Source organism: Rhipicephalus microplus, unplaced genomic scaffold (assembly GCF_043290135.1).
Source record: "Rhipicephalus microplus isolate Deutch F79 unplaced genomic scaffold, USDA_Rmic scaffold_19, whole genome shotgun sequence".
Classification (NCBI taxonomy): domain Eukaryota; kingdom Metazoa; phylum Arthropoda; class Arachnida; order Ixodida; family Ixodidae; genus Rhipicephalus; species Rhipicephalus microplus.
This window is the reverse complement of record NW_027464592.1, coordinates 11,276,920-11,297,851: the sequence shown is the minus strand read 5'-3', so window position 1 is coordinate 11,297,851 and position 20,932 is coordinate 11,276,920. Positions and strand designations below refer to the sequence as shown.

Sequence of the window (20,932 nt, the reverse complement as noted above, 5' to 3'; positions counted from 1 at the left end):
TAAAGATACATAGAAATTGGCCCCGCACAACGCTTGAGTACACGTGGAGAAATTCCATCTGGACCACTAGATTTACTCTCATCAACGTCCTTCAATAGTTTTTCAATTTCATTAACACTAAGCTCGACAGGAAGCATAGGCGAAATGCTCATAATAGTTTGGTGATAATTACAGCTGTGTTTGGTTAAGAATACCGAGTGGAAAAAGTTGTTTAGGCATGCAGCCTTATCCTCGTAATTCGTAATTACCGTGCCATTATAATTTAACTCCTGTATTTCAAAGGAATCTGAGCCACACTGTTTCAAGTACTTCCAAAACATTTTAGGATTTGATTTCATTTTGTTGCTCAGCTCAGTGAAGTAATCATCTTTAGCTTTTTCTATCTTTAGCTTATATTCGTGGGTAATCGACTTCAGTTTTTCAAAGTGAGCAACTGATTTGCTTTTCTTGAATGCGCCTAATGCCCTCTTCCTTTTGTTGATAAGTTTTAATATATGTGCTGTTACCCATGGTTGTTTGTGCTTTTTTAGCCGTGATGAATGAACACTGGGGATATGTATATTTGTTAACTCGGAAAGTATATTCTTAAATTTGTCCCACATATCATGCACATTGCCCTCCTCAAAAAGACATTCGAAAACAGGGAACGAATTACGAAGTTTTTCAGAAATTGCATCGTAGTCACCCTTGTCATAAAAGTAGATCCTTCTACTCGTAGGTAACTTCGCACACACTTTTTTCTTTCGGATACAAGCAACAACAGCAAGATGATCACTAATTCCTGGAATCACAGTCACGTCATTTACGAAATTTGGCGAGTTACAAAACAACAAGTCTAACACAGCGTCATTGCGAGTAGGGGTGGTAACGTACTGCGTCAAACCAAACGTGTTGACGATATTTTTCATCGCAAGGTTCATGCGCCCGCTTATACTTATACAGGAACCATTACCCCAGGATAAGCCAGGCAGATTAAAATCCCCCCCTAGGAGTATTGTCTGGGCTGACGCTTCAGAAAGAATTTCATCTAATGTTTTCATTATGCTACTATCTGAGCTCGGCGAGCGATAAACCACTCCGACCACAAACGCGAAGTTATCAGGCAGTATTATCTTGCACCATACAGACTCCAGTGTGTCGCACTTATAATCAACTTCAAATGACTGTAAGCAAGAACAAACAAGTAAAAAAATACCACCAGCTGCTGTGAGCCTATCGTTGCGATAGACGACGTAATTTTGCGGAAACACCTCACTATCAGCAATCGAGGGCTTTAGCCAAGATTCTGTACCAAGGACTATATCTGCGTTAACACTCTCAATTAAGCCCAAGAGCTCAGCAACTTTGTTAACTCCGCTTCGGCAGTTCGCGATGACGGCAACAAGTTCTTGACATCGGTATTTCTCCTTTTTTCTAGTTTGTCATTGCCTGCGTACTGGGACGACCTCTTCTTTTTCGTCATCCCACCTGAAGGCCCTGCCGTTAATAATCAGTTTGTCAAAATTCAGCTTCACTTTATTGTTCTTATCCTCTCTTTTTGTCTTAGCATATTCCCACAGCTTATTCCTGATACTTCTTGTCTCATGTGAGTAATCTTCGCTAACGTTGTACTGGGAATTCTTGAATCTTTTGGCACTGAGAAGCACTGCCTGACGCTCTTTGTACAATGAGAATTTACCAATAATTGGCCTCTTCTTATTCTTATTATAGCGTCCTAAGCGATGTGCCCTTTCCACAGATTCGAGTTCCATTCCAAGGCTCGTTTTGCAAATATTCTTTGTTATAGCTTCGGATTCATCCCAGGATTCTGAGGTTTTATCATCAACGCCATAGAAAACAAGATTTTTCCGGCGACTTCTGTTTTCGAGGTCATTTGTTTTCTTTTGCAGATCTTTCACCTGTTGCATGAGTTGCCGTACTATAGCTGCCTGTCCCGTTACAATCTTGCTGATGTCCCTTATCTGGTTCTGAGTTTGGCTAAGATTATCTTTTACTTCCATCAGTATGTTCTCATTTTTTTTCGAACCTGGATTCAATGACGTTTAATTTTGAAATTAAAGTTTCCTGCCCACTCTGCAAACATTTCAGCACTTCCATCTCCGGTGTCTTAGCAGGACCTGGGTTCAGTTCAACATCCCCCGCGAGTATTAACAACAAAATCAAATACAGCACTCTGTTAGAAAATAATCGGAATCTCTTCAGACGCGACGTATGCATCATGATAAAATTGCCATATTCATTCTAAAAGGTCCAGTCAAGGACACACGAAAGATGTGTAGACACCGCACAAATGTCTACACTTTCTTCTTGTGTCCATGTTCGCATTTTCTGTCTTTTAGAGTAATTACTTACTAACTAGCTCAGCTTTCCTGTTATGTGCCATATTGTGTACATCTTTTTGCGAGTGAATATCATAAATAGAACCTTTGTATGCCTACTTTTATTGCTTTGTTCCTTGGGGTATCTTCTTCGTACTCTCAACAGATGCATAATACGTTTTTCACAAAGAATAAATGAAACATTAAAAACAAACAATGGGAAAGCGTTTGTTATTCAAAGAAATTTCCCAACTTACAATTGCAGGGATCATTCTAAAAACAAAATGGTAGATTGAATGAACACTTACATCTTTTCAATTTGAATGTTTTCTGTTCAATGGATCATGCCTTTTACCCTAAACAAAAAAAATTTACAGTCGAACCCCTTTATACGATACATGCGTTGGGTAGTAATTCTCTTATATTAGGTGTCTCTAATGAGCAGTGTACAAAGCATGCATTTTCCTATTAACACTTATTTTGATTTGGGCACGCTGGTGTTCCTTATGGCAGTCAGTCTTACAACAGTGTCTCTAATGGATTAATTCAGCAGTGCAGTAAAATCTCATTAATTCAAACTATAACCTTGTTCAAATTAGGCAGAGAGAGAGAGAGAGAAGAAACTTTATTGAAGTCTACCTGCTGGGGTTAAAGGTGACGGGGGGCCGGGAGACGACCGCTCTATAACTCCCTTTCTCAGCAGCGGCCAGACCTTGGATCCTGGCAGCGTCTTTAGCCAGCCGGACAGCCCAGCTCTATAGCTGGTCCTCCGGGCACGTGCTGAACAGCAAAGCCTCCCACTGCTCGGCCGTGGTGATTGTGAATGTAGAGTTCGTGCTGTGTTTAACTGAGTGAGTAGCAGTGGGGCAGGCCCATATAATATGGTCGAGCTCAGCGTTAGGCACACCACACGCTTTGCATTGTGCCGTGTGAACAGCGGGGTAAATATGGCTGTACAGTGACGGACAGGGGAAAGTGCATGTCTGTAATAGACGCCAGGTAGTGGACTGCTGCTTACTAAGGCACTTGTCTGGTGGTGGGTATTTAAGTCTGGCCTTGTGGTAATACATGCATTAGGATTTCTCCAAAGGTAACCATTCTATCCCTCGCATTGTCGCGAAACAAGGAGACCGTCTCTCGCTCAGCCGCGTCAGGTTGCGAGGGGTGGTGCTCTGTTGGATGACGCGCCCGGTGGACGAGAGCTCTGGACAATACATAAAAAGTGAAGACAGTCCAGAAAAACCCGGGACGATTGGCAACCTTGATTTCACTGCAGTGAAACATAGCTCACCCTTATTGAGACCCCTGCGCATGATTATGGCTGTTCTTTTGACATGTGCATGTTATGAATATCTGACACAACCTTAATGAAAACCTTTAGAAGATATAGTGTATGAAAAGACAACTTGTCCTCTCAGCAGCGAATTGTCTTTTCAACCACTTTTTTTTATTTTCCTTTCTATACCTAATTTATTAAAACACACCCAAAAGCAGTACAAATAATAACTCGTATAGCTTTCTAGGTTCTATTATCAGCTGGTTTTCATTAAGATTTTGTCAAATAAAGAGAAACGAGCCCTAAGAATTATATTGCTTCATTTATACAAATATATTTAGTGAGTTATTGGAGCAAAGATGCATCACATCAGAGAGTGGCCATATTGACAGCTTCACTTTGGATCAATTTTGAGAAGACATTTATGGATGGCTGTGATGTATCCTTTTAACGTGTGATGCATAACAACAACAACAAAAAACAACACTGCAAGTGCTATTTGATTTGCTGTATTTCTTTAACATTCATGGTACACATTCCAAAACGTGGGTGTGCTCTTGTAACCAAGACATTTCCTGGAAGAAACAAAAGAAAAGCATTACAAAAGGCCATATTCAATTGCAAAAGAATCCAACAAAATGAAAATAGACAAAATGATATCTATTTTCAAACGAAGGATGGTGCAGCATGGTGTCTTTGAAGGTGAGCATATTGGACAGAGATCTGTCTGGATGAATAAAATTGATAGAAGCAAAATAAGTTCTCCAACCACATTTAGTGCAAAGTTTCTAATGTTAGAATTAAAAACTAAAATGTGGAGGTCAGTTCTCGGTTGTTAATTTTAACATGAGAAACTTTGGACTATAAGCAGCTGTAGAACCTTCTTTATACACGTGCTTGTTGCAACAAAACAATACTACAAAGTGGCATATTTTTGCATGGCACAGTTTGCATACTTAAAACTGCATTAAAATGAAAGTTATGCAATGCACACGAAAACTTAATTGTGTGCAAGACATCTTGTAAAAAGACCACTGTAGCCTTCGCAGTCTTCCGCTTTATGAACCAAGTTGCCACTGTGATGATAAGAACAACAATAAAAACTCACGCACGTGCGTAAAGTACGCTTAGAGCACCCCCCCCCCCCCCCCTGTTGCATCCGAAAAAAAAAAAAAAACGCCCCTGCTACAGTTGTCACAGTAAGACACGTTTGTGTGACTCGGCAAGATTGATTGAACGAAACTATCGGTCACTTTGCTTAATGAGTCCGATCAGGATCCAATTTCTCAGCAGTGATAGGCTCACTTCCGCAGCTAGCGTATGAAAGCCAATTGCTACGGTTAAATTCGATCGTGCATAGTGACCGTGCAACACCGGTATTTTGAATAACGTACGCAAAGACAGCGGTGTATTATCAGACGTGAATGCGATCAAATCTGACCGTGCAGCCACGTATAGAAACAACATAACCGGCAAATGTAGCTTGCAGCTTAGATCGTTAAATTATATAATGCTGTCCACATGCACTCTTAAAAAAAAAAAACAGAATATTGCTGACAGGAGTAGGCAAGGGCGTACCGATTATCAACCAGAAAATGAACTTGCCTGTTTTGCGATCACCTGTCTTGATCGGCGTCAACATCGCACACAGATTGTGAAGAGGCGTTGCTCGCTGAATCGTAAAAATGACGGCACTCAACAGCAGTGTCTCAGCAGAGGATCGCCTTTTGAAACCGCAGACGATAGGGAGTTGCACACAGCTTATAAAATCAATAAATCACTATGCGCAGCTTGCACGATGCACGATGCATAACCCAGCTTACGCACGCGAACGAGAAACTGGAGAAACAGTGACGTCTGGGGTAGGAAAGTTACTCCATCTCTATTTGCCGCAAGAGGGCGCGACGCGTGAAGTTTGCGAGAAGTAGAAACTCGCCAGCCTCGAGGAGGAACGAAGGCCGTTTCTCCTTTCTCGCTCCCTTTTTTTTAGAGTGTAAGCCAATAGGAAGGGCGCTTAGCCCCTTCACATGTATTCATCTCCGCCGTGTCGTCTGCTCACTGAATTGTAGTTATTATGGCTAGGTAATGAACCTAAAATTGCAGTAAAGCTAATAAACAAGCAACTAAAGCGCAGCTTTGAAGAATCGCGAGTTTTTTGCTCTGCTGAAGGTTGGTAGAATCTCATGCCGGTGAATAACCTCACTTTGAGGCTATTTCTCTCCGACGCTGTTCGTGGTTCTCGTATGACTGCTTCTTCGACGAGTTCCTTCGCATCTCCCGCTGCAACACGCATTTTATCTATTTTTTCTTTCCATCAAATCAGGATCCGACGTGCATGGAATGCTCTGTGAGGTTGCATGTCCACCATTTGGAGATGCAGTGTTCTTGGTGTGGTGACGCAGTCCTAACACTGCCTCGGGGCGGTAGGCTAAGCAGGTGTGGCTAAGCAAGCAGCATATTGTCACGGGGTCGTGACGTGGCCGAAGACAGGAGACTTCTTGTTGGGATTTAGCTGTTTATTGTGGCGAACCTGTGCCCGGTAAACGGAAAATCCAATTACAGCAGCAGTCTTGCACAGATAGCAGTCTCGGACTGATAGCGGCGAACGGAGCGTCGGCCTTCGATCAACAACAACTGACAAGCGGCGAAGAGTTGCGGCATTTATACTCTTGCCATCGAATGTTCTAGCGTTATCGCTGGCGGTGGTGTAGGTTCCAGAACAATCTGTACCGTTCGCACAGTGGGCGTGATCTTATCGAAATGATCTACTACAGTCCGGAATCTTCTCGAAAACTGCAGGCGCGGTTTGCGCTGAGAATCGTGTGGTGTTTTGAAACGATAACGAAAACTTGGGAAATGGGACGTGGCATTGTCCCCCTCTCAAAAAAGGCATCGTCCCGATGCTTCAACTAAAGATGAAGGTACAATAAAAATGCAAGAAAGTACAATGAATAAATTACGATGAAACAATAATACAAAAAACACTGTTTCAGTTTGTTAACGCGTATGAAACGGCTTGAGGCGCGCGACATGCACGACTTCAGGTCGCGATCAGCGTCGTTGAGAGTTCGTGATGCCGTCGGGGACAACCTCGTAATCAAGTGGGCCGAGACGTCGAACCACCCTGTACGGTCCGAAGTAGCGTCGCAGAAGCTTTTCACTTAGTCCACGTCGGCGTATCGGCGTCCACACCCAAACACGTTCACTGGGCTGGTATTCCACGAAGCGTCGTCGAAGGTTGTAACAGTGGCTGTCTGTCGTCTGTTGATTCTTGATACGGAGACGCGCAAGTTGTCGGGCTTCTTCGGCACGTTGAAGGTACTCGCTCACATCGAGGCTTTCTTCGTCGGTGACGTTGGATAACATGGCATCGAGCGTCGTTGCCGGGCTCCTTCCGTAGACCAATTTGTATGGAGATATCTGTGTCGTCTCCTGCACCGCCATGTTGTATGCGAAGGTCACATACGGAAGAATGGCGTCCCACGTCTTGTGTTCGACATCGACGTACATTGACAGCATGTCGGCGATCGTCTTGTTAAGCCGCTCGGTGAGGCCGTTGGTCTGTGGGTGGTACGCTGTCGTCCGGCGGTAGTTTGTTTGGCTGTATGCCAAGATCGCTTGAGTTAAGTCGGCAGTGAATGCCGTTCCTCTGTCGGTGATAAGGACCTCCGGGGCGCCGTGACGTAGAACGATATTTTCGACGAAGAACTTAGCTACCTCGGATGCACTGCCTTTTGGCAGGGCTTTTGTCTCGGCGTAGCGAGTGAGGTAGTCGGTAGCTACCACGATCCACTTGTTTCCGAAAGCCGACGTCGGGAACGGCCCTAGAAGGTCCATACCAATCTGCTGGAAAGGTCGGCAAGGTGAATGAATTGGCTGCAGAAGTCCCGCTGGCCTTGTCGGCGGTGTCTTGCGTCGCTGACAGTCCCGGCGTGTCCTCACATAACGAGTGACGTCGGTGGTAAGACGTGGCCAGTAGTACCTTTCTTGTATCCTCGCGAGCGTGCGAGAAACACTGAGGTGCCCTGCCATCGGATCGTCGTGCAGGGCCTGCAGGAGTTCTGGTCGCAGAGCTGAAGGCACCACAAGGAGGTACTTAGCTCGAAGCGGTTAAAAGTTTTTCTTTTGTAGAAGACCGTTTCGTAGGAAGAACGACGCAAGTGCGCACTTGAATACCTTTAGGACTTCGGCGGTCCTGCCTTCGAGGTATTCAATTAGGGCCTTAAGTTCCGGGTCGGCCCGCTGTCGTTCAGCGAAGTCGTCTGTAGTTATCGTTCCCAAGAAGTAGTCGTCATCCGGGTCGTCGGGTAGCGGTTGGTCGACAGGCGCACGAGAGAGACAGTCGGCGTCGGAGTGTTTTTTGCCGGATTTGTAAATGACAGTAATGTCATACTCTTGAAGTCTCAGGCTCCATCGTGCCAGGCGACCTGAAGGGTCCTTCAAGGTGGCTAGCCAACACAAGGCGTGGTGGTCGCTCAAAACTTTGAAGGGCCAGCCGTAGAGGTAGGGGCGAAATTTCGACGTAGCCCAGATGATGGCGAGGCACTCCTTTTCTGATGTGTAATAATTTGCTTCTGCTTTGGATAGCGACCGGCTGGCGTAACTAATAACCCTTTCAAGTCCGTCAGCCCTCTGCACAAGAGCGGCGCCAAGACCTACGCTGCTTGCGTCAGTATGTATTTCTGTCTCGGCGAATTCGTCGAAATGGGCAAGTAACGGAGGCGTCTGGAGGCGATGTTTAAGCTCCTGGAAAGCGTGTTTCTGTGGCGTTTCCCACTTGAATTCCACGTCGGCCTTGGTAAGGTTAGTGAGAGGATCGGCGATGCGGGCGAAGTTTTTCACGAATCGCCTATAATAGGCACACAGGCCCAGAAATCGGCGCACGGCCTTCTTGTCAGTGGGCGGCGGGAAATCGGCGATGGCGGCTCTTTTCCGTGGATCGGGATGAACTCCAGACTTGCTGATAACGTGCCCCAAAAACAAGAGCTCTTCATACGCAAATCTGCACTTTTCTGGCTTCAGTGTGAGTCCGGACGTCTTGATGGCTTGAAGTACAGCTTCAAGGCGCCGAAGATGCTCGTCGAAACTCGAGGAAAAGACGAAGACGTCGTCTAAGCACACAAGGCAAGTCTGCCACTTCAATCCTGCCAGTACTGTATCCATAACGCGTTGAAAAGTTGCAGGCGCTGAGCAAAGGCCGAAGGGCATCACCTTAAACTCGAACAGGTCGTCCGATGTTATAAACGCCGTCTTCTCTCGGTCTCTTTCGTTGACTTCGATTTGCCAATAGCCAGTCTTGAGGTCCACTGACGAAAAGTACTTGGCGTTATGGAGCCGATCAAGTGCGTCGTCTATTCGTGGGAGAGGATACACGCCCTTTCTTGTGATTTTGTTCTGGCGGTGATAATCGACGCAGAAACGTAGGGTCCCATCCTTTTTCTTCACTAACACCACGGGGATGCCCATGGGCTCTTGGATGGCTGGATAATGTCATCCCGCAGCATTTCATCAACTTGTCTCTTCATGGCCTCACGTTCTCGCGTCGAAACCCTGTACGGACTCTGACGGAGTGGTCTGGCATGTTCTTCGGTTATGATGCGATGTTTCGTGATTGGGGTCTGCCTAATTTTCGATGAGGACGAAAAGCAATCTTCGTATTGCAGGAGCAGGGCCTTGAACTGTTCTTACTTATCGTTCGGAAGTCTGGGATTGACGTCGAAAGCTATGGGAGGGGCTTGGTTCCCCTGAGCAGGTTCCGCAGAATCGGCGAGGGCGAAAGCACTGGTGGCTTCGACAATTTCTTCGATGTATGCGACCGTTGTTCCTTTGTTCACATGTTTGTACTCATTGCTGAAATTCGTGAGCATAACCGTTGCTTTGCCTTCCCGCAGCTCTGCAATTCTTCTTGCGACGCAAATATTGCGGGTGACCAACAGATGCTGACTGCCTTCAACGACGCCTTCGAAGTCAGGTGATTTAGGAGCGCCGACTGAAATAATGACGCTTGAGCGAGGCGGGATGGTGACTTGTTCTTCCAGCACATTCAAGGCATGGTGTCCTGACGGCGTGCGCGGCGATAGGGCTGCTTCTGTGGATAACGTTATCGACTTTGTTTTTAGGTTGATGACGGCACCATGGAGGAATAAGAAGTCCATGCCAAGGATGACATCTCTTGAGCAACGCTGTAGGACTACGAAGTCTGTAGGATAAATACAGCCGTTAATGGTGACTCTCGCTGTGCAGATTCCTGCAGGCGTTACGAGATGACCTCCGGCTGTGCGGATTTCAGAGCCTTTCCAAGCTGTCCTAACTTTCTTTAACTTCGCGGCGAACGACCCACTGATGACAGAATAGTCGGCTCCAGTATCGACGAGAGCGGTCACACTGTGGCCGTCGATAAAAACGTCGAGGTCGCTAGTTCACCGTCTCGCATTACAGTTAGGGCGTGGCGTTGGGTCACGGCTGCGTCGGCTTGTTCCGCTGCTTCCATGTTGCGTCGTCAGGCCACCTTCGGTAAGTGAGCTTTCGCCGTCAGGGCTTTGCCTGGTTGGCGTTGTGTTCGGAAAGCTCCGTCACGGCGGCGTCGTCGTCGGAGGATGTTCGGTAGTTCGTCGCACAGCAACCGCACCTCCACCCGTTGCTGCCCTCAGTTTCCCGGGTACGGGCTAGGAGATCAACCCGCGTTGGGCCGGAGTACTGCCGGGGGTGCGGTGACATGCGGCGGCTGGGTGACGGCGAACGGGAAGGACTTCGGGGTGTCCATTGGGTTCCTGTCAGGTAGTCGGCAATGTCACGTGGCCGTTCCCCTGGCTGCGGACGTGGTGCATCGATGGCGAAGCCACGCAATCCCATCTGTCGGTACTGGCAACGGCGGTAAGTGTGCCCGGCCTCACCGCAGTGGTAGCACAGTGGGCGGTGGTCAGGGGTGCGCCAAACGTCGGTTTTCCTCGGCGCACTGCGCTGGCCCGCTGGCGAACGGTAGGTCGTCGGTGGGGGTGGTGGCGGCGGTGGTGTCTGGCGACGGAAGTGCGACGGGGCGGCGTTTCGGCGTGGACGGGGAGGAGCGTTGTGGCGCACTGCAGCGGCGTAGCTCACAGTTTCTGGCTCGGGCAGCGGTGTTCGGGGAATTCGAAGCGATTGCCGAATTTCTTCTCGCACAATGTCGGTGATCGAATCCACTTGAGGTTGCGCTGAAGGCAACAGTTTGCGCAGCTCTTCCCGCACGATCGCTCGGATCGTTTCACGCAGGTTGTCGGAGTCACTGGCTTGAGCAGCAGCGCATTCTGGAGTCAGGCGACGATTATACAGTCTGGTGCGCATGTCCAGAGTTTTTTCGATGGTGGTCGCCTCGGATACAAATTCTTGGACGGTGTTCGGTGGATTCCTCATTAGTCCCGCGAAGATCGCTTGTTTGACCCCTCGCATGAGGAAACGAACTTTCTTCTTCTCAGGCATGTCTGGGTCAGCGTGACGAAATAGGCGGGTCATCTCCTGTGTAAAAATTCCAACCTTTTCATTTGGTAGCTGAACCCGGGTCTCTAATAAAGCAGCGGCCCTCTCTTTGCGAGCGACGCTCGCGAACGTTTGCAGGAATGCGCCACAGAAAACATCCCACGTTCGGAGCAAGGACACCCGATTTTCGAGCCAGGTCCTTGCGGTGTCTTCCAAATAGAAGAACACACGACGCAGCTTTTCGTCATGGTCCCAATGGTTGAGGGCAGCCACACGGTCGAAAGTTTCTAGCCAGGACTCCGGGTCTTCGAACGATGACCCATGGAAAATTGGTGGTTCCCTGGGTTGATGAATGACCATCGTGGGCTGGGACGCTGCGGTTGTCATTGTCGCTGCAGTCGCGGTCATGGCCTTGGTCTTCCGCGCCTTGTCTTGTAGAAGCCCGTACTCCGGTGGTATCCCTTGCGTTCGGCGGCTTGTTCGCTGCTCCTGGTTGGCGTCGGTGTCTTCTCCGCGACGTGGGCTGGGTTCACGGCTTGACGGGGGCGTCCGGTATATGAACGAAGCAGCACCTCCACCAGATGTCACGGGGTCGTGACGTGGCCGAAGACAGGAGACTTCTTGTTGGGATTTAGCTGTTTATTGTGGCGAACCTGTGCCCAGTAAACGGAAAGTCCAATTACAGCAGCAGTCTTGCACAGATAGCAGTCTCGGACTGATAGCGGCGAACGGAGCGTCGGCCTTCGATCAACAACTGACAAGCGGCGAAGCGCGTCGGCATTTATACTCTTGCCATCGAATGTTCTAGCGTTATCGCTGGCGGTGGCGTAGGTTCCAGAACAATCTGTACCGTTCGCACAGTGGGCCTGATCTTATCGAAATGATCTACTACAGTCCGGAATCTTCTCGAAAACTGCAGGCGCGGTTTGCGCTGAGAATCGTGTGGTGTTTTGGGACGATAACGAAAACTTGGAAAATGGAACGTGGCAATATCTCACTAATATAGACAAAACGTACCTGATGCTTTATACCCAGATTGAGATAAAACAGATCGATAGCTGATTTTCATTTGCTTCACAACTGTCAGCGCAGTGGTCATGTAGCGAGAGCAAGTCCGGATCGAACCGGGTAGTCACTTCTGCATGGGTGCTGCCACGTTGATTTGCAAACAGAGTTAATGGTGGCAACCAACATAAACAATAAATGCGACGAAGAATTAACATATCCCGTATGAATGTGGCGTTAAACACGATGAAGAAACACCGATTATAACCAACCCTGTCAATTGTAGGGCACTTGTATGTGAGACTACGTTTCTCTGAGCAAGCGTGTGACTTTCTTACACACCGTAGCTTTGGTAGTGCTAGACCAAAATGGTGAAACAGAGAATAGGGAGTCACTAAATTTTAAACAAACAGCACTGTGGATGTACATTTTCTTTAAAAGCTGTATAGCGGTATTGAATCGCGGCTGCAGCGGCTGCATTTTCAATAGAGGCGGAAATGTTGCAGGCCCGTGTGCTCAGATTTGGGTGCACGTTAAAGAACCCCAGGTGGTCGAAATTTCTGGAGCCCTCCACTACGGCGTCTCTCATAATCAATCGTGGTTTTGGGACGTTAAACCCCACATATCAATCAATCGTGAAAAGCTGTAAGTAATCTCACTTGTGCCCGAACATTACCTTACTTCCGAACAGTGGACGTTTTCGTTTCTTTTGAATGGTGCACAAGAAGGCCATAACCAAATTTTTTGTATTTGTCTAGCAAGCATGAAACTCATGGGGAGCCACTTCAGTGGCTATTCTTACAGACAAATGGAACAGTTTTTGCTGCGCCTCTTTGTAGTTTAAGAAACAAACAGGTACATGATCAAATAATATTGGTCGTGAAACTTGGAACAAAATGGGTCAAAAATTTATTGCCACCGGAATCAAGGCTCGCCGACAATTGAGGCGCTACTAGTTGAGGAGGAGAATTAACCAAAAAATTGGCAGGTGCCACGTACAGTGGGAATCAATAATATGCGAAGCACGAATGAGAAATGTTGTTATGTCACTTTAAAATTAGCGAACCGTTACAGTGCGGACGTAAACTAAGCCGTATATACTTGACTTCCACTTCATGATTATCAAGTCTGGACGTGTCATTTAGGTTTGTCGTCTATTCACGTCACGTAATAACAAATTTCGTATTTGTGAGGCTAGCGACATGGCCGCGGGCGCATCATGAGCCCGCGGCCATGTCATTATCTTACATGACGCGCGTGTCATAATTATCATATTTGCACTACTCTCATGCCTTCGTCACCTGTTTACGTGACGTAATACGAAATTTGGTATATGTGAAGCTAGCGAAACGACTGCGAGCGCATCATAAGTTTGGCAAGTAGTCATATTGTTACACAACACGCATGTCATGGTTATCTGTTATCTTTCAGGACATGTCACTTATCTTCGTCTTTCCATCGTGTCACGTGATATCGAATTTGGTATATGTGAAGTGAGCGAAACGGCTGCCAGCGCATCATGAGCTTGGCATGTAGTAATGTCATTACATGACACGCATCTGATGATTATCATGTTTGCACCAATCAGTTATCTTCGTCATTTATTCACGTCTCGTAATGCCAAATTTTGTATATGTGAAGCTAGGAAGACGGCCGCAAGCTCAACATGTGCGTGGCATGTAGTCATGTTGTTACATGACACCCATTTCATGATTATGATGTTTGCACCAGTCATATACGTTTGTTATTCATTCCCGACGCGTAATACCAAATTTGGTATATGTGAAGCTAATGAGACGCCCGCAAGCGCATGATGAGCGTGATGTGTAGTCATGACTCATGACATTTATGACATACATGTCATGATTCACACGTTAATATCTGTCTCTTGTGTTCACCATGCAGTAATGTCATACCATACCAGTTTTGCAACTTGTCATGTGAACGAAACCACCGCAAGAGCAGCAAGACCATAAAAGTAAATCATGACATTCATAACATACATGTCATGATTTTCCAGTTATGAATAGTCATTCTTGCTCGTCATACCGTCATAATACGGCATACCAATTTTAGTATTGATACCAATACCGAAACGTCCAGGAGAGCTAAAGTCGTAGGCTAGATAGATAGATAGATAGATAGATAGATAGATAGATAGATAGATACATAGATAGGTAAAAAGATATATACGCTCAAAGTCGCCGAAGTTCTCTAAGAAATGCTAAGAAAAAATCTACATATTTTTTTTTCAGATAGTCTTAACTTTCTATATATCAAAGTGAAGTATCAATTTACCTAACGATTTATCTGACTTTTGAATAACTGGGCTGATTTACTCAATTTTCGGTCGAGTGCCATAAATTGTTCAAGTATCCAGGCATTTTGCAATTAGGGCTTGTATTTAATTTGGCGCATAGCTGGTTCAACGAGGCATATCACTAACTTTTGCGTGGTAGTTTCGTGTACCTTCCATAGTTTACTTGCTTGTGTGCTCTTCACTGGCGTAACAATTCAGAGCTTAAACAAAGCTCACAGAATGTGTTGATAGCCGCTCCTGTGACTGCCGACTGCCTTCACTGGGGCACGGCTGGTGGGTCTTCGCCTTCGGTGATGGTGAATACGACACGCTAAGCAACGGACGCTCCCTGTGATTGCCAAAGCGATATTATCAAGGCTGCCATCTCACTGCAGTGGTTTTCTATGATCGGGAAACGGGAGTTTTAGAACTGTTATGCTTTTGTGCTTGTGTAGAGCTGTGTCACAATTACATCTGCAAAGTTTTTGGTGTATATTGCAAGTGAACTATTTGGATAATAAGACAACCTTCATTCCCTTATCTTTCATGTTGGCTTTCCTTTTCTTTCGCGCACGCTATTAGCACATGATAAAACGCAATATAATCTCGTATATATGACGGCACGTAAAATGTCAGCAATTACGAAATATTTAGGATCGCTGCCAGTTGGGCGTGTTGGTAAATGTTCATGAATGACCTTTTACAACACGTAAGAATGGAAGTCGGAATGACGTACATGTGTGTGATGTATTTATTAGTGTTCGCTTCGAAATAAAATTTTCAGTTGCTAGTAAGCGCTTGTCTGTGTCCTCTCTTAGTGTATTTTTACGCTTGCTTCATCATCAATTACGAAATAGTTGAATATTACTTCACGTTGGGCAAATGCACGACGCTTATACAGCGTCTGGTTGCGACGTCATGATTTATTTGTTTTTTTTTGTTTTCTGTTAGTTGTTTTCTTCGCATGTAAATGGTGACGGTTTCGACGAGCCGCCAACTACTGATACTTGAAACTTACGGCACTTGTTTACATATATCTCGATAGATAAGCACCAACCGTCACACGCAAACATTAAACTGCCTACTCGTGTATATTGAAATGCTTTTTTTTTCTTCAGACCACATGTTGCTTTGGCGCACGTTGATTCAAACTTAGCCATCTCCAAGTAAGGTGTCGTTCAAGTATTTCACCATGGTTTATGCGCGAATGGCGCGAACAGTTTCAAATTCGCCCTTGAAATTGAAAGGTGGGTATCTCGGACTACACAACATTTTGGTGATATCTGAAAAAGGGCAATGCTGCTAATTATCAAGGACTACAGTTTACCAATATAAACAGCTGTACTCACGCTATAGAGGAAAAAGGTAATTGATGGGCTTTTCCTAATTAGGCACGTCAACGTCATTTACGCCGCGGGAAATTCAAGCTCAATTCTTAGTCCTTATTCCAGTACAAAACTGCCCATTGATCGAATTCTAGCATTCACTTACATTCTTGACCATGTAAAGAAAGATATAAAGGTGAGCTTCCCGTTACGCACCTCTCATGTTTCAATAATCTCTGGTTAATGCAACGGCACGTCTGTGCCAAGTGACCACAGCTGAAAGGGTCTCTTTTTGCTACACTTTTTCGGCAATCAGTAAGTTTGTTAGTGTACATAGAACAGCAATGTGAGAGAACCAGAGCACCTGCTTCTTGCAATTAAAAGTGATCATCAGCCGGTGAGATGGAGACGGCAGCAAACCATTACTAAATCAGCGCCGGCAGCTCTGAAGTGAGAAGCCCGTTAATCAGGACATGAGTACTGTGCAATCACCCCACAGACTTGCAGAACAGCTGGCACCCAACCTAATAGCCAGGTACGTCTTTTTTTTGAAGAAAGTCTTGTTATGTAGAAATACCTCTATCCAACTTGCGTGGGACGCGCTCTCTCCAACATCTGTCATCGTAACTTCGTATTACCACGCCCGGACTGCTTTTACTTGAACTGCAAACGCAAGTTTGGCTCTAACTTCAACGAATAGCGGCAGAGATGATTGAGCTCGCAACATCACTAGCCCACAATTTTCTAACTCTCACAATGTTTACGTGTCTTTTGAAAAGCTGATATAAAATTTTCTTTCGATGTCAAATGTAGAGAAGTAGGTTTACTTTCGATGTTAGGTAAAGACTATACTTGTGCACTGAGAAGTGAATAATTGTATCGATTTTTTCTTGTGAGCTATGTGAGTTCTAAGAAAATTCTACTCATCGAAGAAGGTGGTGCTCAACTTCGAGAAGGTATCAGAATTGACCGGAAAATTATAGGCTAACATCGTACGATGACTGTGAGGTGTGGGCATACTCTCTCCTCTAGCTCCAATTTTTACGCTTCCCCATTCTTTTCACCTCAGCAAAGTGGCATACCGGTGCTTCTAGGCTGGTTACCATCCCTGCTTTTTCTCTTTTGTTTATTCTTTTCTTCATACGTTTTATAAGCTAGAAGAATGTACTTAGTTGATGTTAATCTTAACCGTGACTTTTGTGCACCTCTCCCACCCTTCAATAGGATCATGACTACAATTCAAATATGCAATGAGAAGCATTTCTTAGCAAACTGCAGGAGCATCGAGTGTTTTTATACATCTATATTCATCTGTCCAATAACCTGCGTTTGATGCTCTCGTCATCGCTTTTTTGTTTTACCATACCAAATTTTGTGTGGGAGGGCAAGAAAATTTCAGGAACAATACTGCCTAGTTGTTACATGATTATAAAGGGAAAATCATGTCGCGTACGTCATCAAACCTTTTCCTTCAGACACGTGGTGGTTTTCGCTGTCTCTTCAATACACCCCAACGAACAGGAGACCAGTACGAAGACTGGTTGCGCGGACTTTGACCGGCCTTTGACCAACCATTTGAACAACCATTTGAACAAATATAGGTTCTGTCGCATTGCACCAGCCTCTACTTCTCCGATAGTTAATCCATCGCGTAAATGCGTGCTCTGACTGCTGTCGAGAAATGTGCGAACAGCAAAGGTAATACTTGGAAGAGGTAAAGCTTTACTTTGATATCAAATATAGCGTTTAGAAATTTAAATTTTACTGTCATTTCTCAATGGTAAAAGCATCTGAGAAAAGCGCAATATGCTACACGGTGGAAAATATGAAAATGTTCCCGAAACAGCGTTCACAGCTGGCACGAAATATCGCGAGAGGATTCATTTCATGCAATGCTGTATCGAGTGGAAGAATTTCGCGTAACTGGGACGGCTTGTTTCTTCCCACAGTAGAGTTTAAAGTACTCAGTTTTCGAACACTTTCTCTGTATGCACAATTTTTCTTCTGTACTGTGCTTTAACCACGTGATAAAGACGCGCAAATATCATCATATCAACTTCTAAACAGTTTTATATGGAACGCTTCAAAACAATTTTACGTCGAAATATCTCTAATTCGGTTATGAAATGAACTATGTTTTCCCTTATTTATTATAAGACTTTCACTTTAGGTGCCATAAGCATATACAAAGCCGTTTCTTCTACAGTGTTCCACCTTTACACCCTACTTACGCAAAAAAACGCATAAAAATGAATCAGTTACTTTTTAGCCGTCGAGCATTACTTTTTTTATTTCGTAATACTTATGGTCTCCTGCATTATTCGCCCGATTTGACACACCAGCATCCTCTGTCGTTTTTTCTACTTCCCCCCATCTCACTCACTGGGCGGCTTTTTCTCTTCTACTTTGGTTGTTGCCAGATAGCGAGTATTGCATGCCCACAAGGAAGGCAGTTATGGCCTTCACGAAGAAATGCCTACTTGTCGAAACGTAGGATTCAGCGAGAATCCCTTTTGAAAGATTTCTAATCTTTTTAAGCCTCCACCTTCAACAAAACACCCCGAGTTTGCATTTATGTAGGAGTATGTCTTGTCATAACACGTCATATTAAGGTGACTTGAACGTGTAGTGACATAACTACAAAGTAGCATTACGACAGAAATGTATTTTCAGGAGTACACGGTAAAATGATGCCAAATGCTTGCACTTCCACGCAGCTATTCTTTTGATGTATTGCCAGCTCCTCGTTGTTATTCAGTGACACTTTGAAAACAAAACTACCCGCGAAGTAAACTAAAGAGTCATTTAATAAACTTGTTTTCACAATGAGAAAGTTCCGTTCATGTCAAACGTATCTCCTTTGGCGAGGCAAGAAATGGTGACTGGGTACTATTCAAACATACTCTGCGCCTGAAATTTTCGAAGTCTACATGTGGGTGTCTATACACACAAGTAGAACCTAACAAATAAGATAGATAAAAGACAGTTGAATTCTCCCTGTCCCACTATCCCTTGAAATCATTTCTCACTACTGTCCCCCTTGGATCGTTGCAACATGAAACAAGAGAGAGAAACAGTATAACAAAGGTAGAGAGGGTAACCAGATTAAGTACAGTTTGCTACCTTACCCGGGGGGAGATGGAAATAAGGAAGTAAAAGGAAAAAGAGAGAGGAAGCGAGAGGGACTTTATGTGGAAGTGACTTTATGTGGTGCCTTGGATGGAGAGTACTCCCAACACGGGACAGACTGGAGAGGTGGGGCATGGTCCCATCTTCCACTTGTCCTAACTGCCCGTTACAGGAGTCTAACCAGCATATGCTGCAGCAATGTGTCATTGCAAAGGTGTTTTGGAAGTCAGTTAACACTAGTTTTCGCGGCCTAGGTGTTAATCGCTTTGTAACATCTGGTCGCTGCCCGCGCAGTCGCTTTGCACGCCTTCTAATAGCTGCGGGAGCTTTTTGTTTATGGCGTAATAGGTGCGAAGCTGTTGCGGCAGATCATCGTCGTCGTGCTCTTTTTCCAATACTGGAACGCCTCTACTCTGAACTCATATCGTTTCTGTCGGAGGAATTGTTCTTCCTTGGGGAGAAAGAATTTCTGCGACAATGGTCGTGCCGCTTTCTGTCCGTAGTTGACAGACGCGTTCAATTAGTTTTCCACCTGGCCTGGTTTCTATAGCCAGGTCACCTGTCAATGTCTGATTGGTGCATGTAATCACTATGTGCTTACTATTTTTATGTGTTTGTGTGTGTTCAATATGGGTGTTAGCTCTCCTATATATGCATTTCATTCGAATGCTGTAAGTTACGTAACCTTTATGAATATTGATACCTGTTGTACATATTTTCTAACATCTTCACCAAGTCTTGTAAATTCTGTACATATATCATCATGTACATTGTCCATATTGTGATTAGTGCATTTACGTATTATATGTACAGTTATTAGTACAACGGACTATGGACATGCTACGGACTTGGACACTTTAGTTTAAATGTGTAGTGTATGTTGTGCTTTGTCTTTTGTTTGTTATTGTACCTGTTATACAGACGCTTGTCTCTTAGGTTTGTTTCGTCCTATGAAAGAATAAACTTTTTCTAAACAGGAAGCGAGAGAGGAAGAGAGGAACATTGTACACACCGCACATGCTTTGAAAGGTTTTGCAGGTAGTCATTGAGAGATGTTGCCCTCATGAACTGTAGAAGGACTTGTGCGTCTTTCAGGGCTGATTCAGTTCAAGACCACGCACACAAGATCTCCTCCTGAGCAAAGGGACAAACATCAAGTCACCTCAAGACACACTGGAGAGTCCGGTGATCCTGTTTAATATTAAAACAGTGCACGGGGCATGGTCCAGAGTTTGTACGCAATTGCAGTTATCACAGTTGGGAGAGTGAGCCATACCGATGCGATAACTGAATGACTTGGTAATGGCTACGCCAACCCACAACCAACACAGCATTGTAGCGTCCCGTCTCGAAGTCTTTGATGACAGTTTTAGATGGAGTAGTGATCTCAGGCTACGCAGGCATCAAGTGGAGTTCAATAGAAAATTCCAGTGCGTAAGTGTGGCATTATATGCGACGTGGCGAAGTTATATTGCAGCGTCAATCCTTGTCAGGGATATCAGCAGTGTGGGCGCTCCGTCGGGGGCACATCGGGCAGCGTTGTCGGCGAGGTGGTTACCACTGATCTCACAGTCACCAAGTAGTGATTCAAAGACTAAATGATAGCCTTGGTTAGTGGTGCGATGACTCATTTGATTGATTTGGGGCACCAACTGATGGTAGTTCCCGCTTCATAAACTTTGCACGCATTGCGCCCTCATCGCGCTTGTTCCGCTCTTCTAATCATGTGACTGCAACTCACAACGGCTCGCCAACATGCTTACTAACGAGCACATGTTGAACCATGCTTTTATCTTTCACCGATCTGTTATAAATGATTTCCATCTTGGTGGTTTCGCAAAATCATATGAAGTGGTGCAACGAAGATCAGACACGACAAGTGAGTATACGTTTCCATGCTTCGGTGCCAGTCGGCGAAACGATAAGAACACTCGGATTGTACACGTCATCGCTACCAGCACATCATGACTCAGGATGGCATGTGAGGAATGTACCTTACCCTACACTTAGCACATGTCAATGTTGCAGCAGCAATCCAATTTCTATTTAGCTCTCGTGCGCTGTTTGCCGTCGAAATAAAATAACTTTTACCCAACTGACGTGATTCAAATTTAGCCAGGAGGACCTC

At 45.3% G+C, this 20,932-nt stretch overlaps 1 protein-coding gene and 1 long non-coding RNA gene across 3 annotated transcripts in view; both read right to left on the bottom strand.

Annotated features, from left to right (window-relative positions):
- Positions 1 to 20,932, bottom strand: part of LOC119186381 (uncharacterized) — a 188,185-nt gene that overhangs the window by 8,177 nt on the left and 159,076 nt on the right. The window lies entirely within an intron of this gene.
- LOC142785212 (uncharacterized) lies at positions 4,088 to 5,464 on the bottom strand. The gene is made up of 2 exons (XR_012888869.1): positions 5,200 to 5,464; positions 4,088 to 4,169 (listed from the first exon to the last, which is right to left on the bottom strand). It is a non-coding gene; the product is annotated as an uncharacterized LOC142785212 (long non-coding RNA).